Consider the following 2,020-nt stretch of genomic DNA (forward strand, 5'->3'; position numbering starts at 1 on the left):
AATTATTTCTTCATTAAAAAGTTTTACTCCTTAAGAAATTAATTGCAATTTTTAAATATGTGTATAATTTAAATATATGTATAAGAATCATATCAGTCATATTAGCAATAAAAGCTGTTTAGTCTACATGAGGGTCCCCTCATAGGGGTAGCCATGTTAGAATCACATGACCAGCCAAATATGAATCACTTAATTTCAGTAACCACCTTGTTATTGAACATTTTCACTCATTGATTAAATTAATTATGGCTGACTGTGAATAGTGAACATCAGACCACTGATCTATATCTAATCTTTGACAAAAATATGCTTTGTCCATCAGAAGCCAGACTTAAATTTGAACTAATCCCGCATAAAACATAATTTTAAGAAAGTATCTCAGATATCATTTCAAAACACATTCAAGAGAACTGTATAAAATAAAATAAAAAAATTTCAAGACAAAATAAAAACTGATTTTACAAAACCGAGGGTATAGTATGAGAAAAAGACTTACCTGAAAAAAAGTATTTTCAAAAATTATACCTAAAAATAAAGATGCAAATTTCAGTTATTTTAAAGAAATATTCATACCTTTTGTATGGAGGGCCAAATTACTTAAAATGTAAATACAAATTATGAAATCATTACACTTATAAATAAATCACTATTTAAATCAATAAATGTACAATGTATTTAATTGTTGGCACTAGTTAGTGTCCAATTTCATTATCTTGTGGCCTAGTGTCGTTAAATGATGTACCGATAACATTAAAGGGTTAGTTCACCCAAAAAGAAAATTCTCTCATTATTTACTTGCTTTTAAGCCATTCCAGATGTGTATGACTTTCCTTCTTTAGCAGAACTGAAATTAAGATGTTTATATGCATATATCAGCTCACTGTGTCCACACATTTCATGTAAACGGGTGCCATCAGGCTTTTTGATGGACCAAAACAAAAGGCATGTTTAGGCAGCATAAAAGTAATCCACAAATGACTCCAGTCAACCAATTAATGTCTTTTGAAGAAAATCGATAGGTTTGTGTAAAAAAACAAATAGATAATTAAAAATGTATTAACTTAAAAAAAAAAAAAAAAAAAGCGCTTCCTGCCTGCAGTCTATGCATTAGTGATGTAAGCATAATGGTCCATTCAAACGAGAAGTCAGAAATGCAGGCTTTATACAACAGAGGAACGAACGTCATTTGCAAGTTTGTTGTGTGGATTACATTTATAATGCCTAAATATGCCTTTTTGACTGTTAAACAGCCAGCAGCCTGGTGGCACCCATTTACTTGCATTGTATGGACAAAGTGAGCTGAAATGTGCTTATAACAATCTTCAGTTCTGCTGGGAAAGTCATACACATCTGGGATAGTAAAATCATCTCAAGTAAATCATGAGAATTTTCATTTTTGCTTGAACTAACCCTTTAACCCTGAAAATGAAAATAAAAAGACACAGATCTCATGCTTTGATGAAAAATCAACCCAAAGATCATGCAAAAATGAAAATGAATGCAAACTAGTACTAATATGAAATCCCTAAATGGGACATTAAATAATTGATTTAGTGATTTAATATTTAATTAAATTTTTTTTTTTTTAACTATTTCATTATGGAATGAATAATTTAATTAATTACATATTTAATGAATTGTTTAATTTTTAGTAATTTGGCCTCTATACTTTACTTTTGAGGCTCAGATTTAGACCATTTGATAAAATAACACACTTTACTAAAACAATGAGGTATATTGCAGTGAAACAATATACACACAGAGACAAATATTGTAACATACAGGCACAAATTGCTAAATGCATTCTTGATTAGGTGTTTGTTTTTGAAAATAACGCACAAAATATGTATTAGGCAAAAGCACAGTGTTCAATAGATGGCGCCAGTGAACATGACGCGCAGCTCTGTCAAGGAAAAAACGGCACAACATGTAGTCGGCAGAAATATACGCCTGCGCCCTTGACATGCTGTCTCGCTGCTTTAAAACAGCTGCACTTGAAAGTGTAGCCGCTGGATGTCAA

Source organism: Xyrauchen texanus, chromosome 6 (genome assembly GCF_025860055.1).
Source record: "Xyrauchen texanus isolate HMW12.3.18 chromosome 6, RBS_HiC_50CHRs, whole genome shotgun sequence".
In the NCBI taxonomy this organism is placed as follows: domain Eukaryota; kingdom Metazoa; phylum Chordata; class Actinopteri; order Cypriniformes; family Catostomidae; genus Xyrauchen; species Xyrauchen texanus.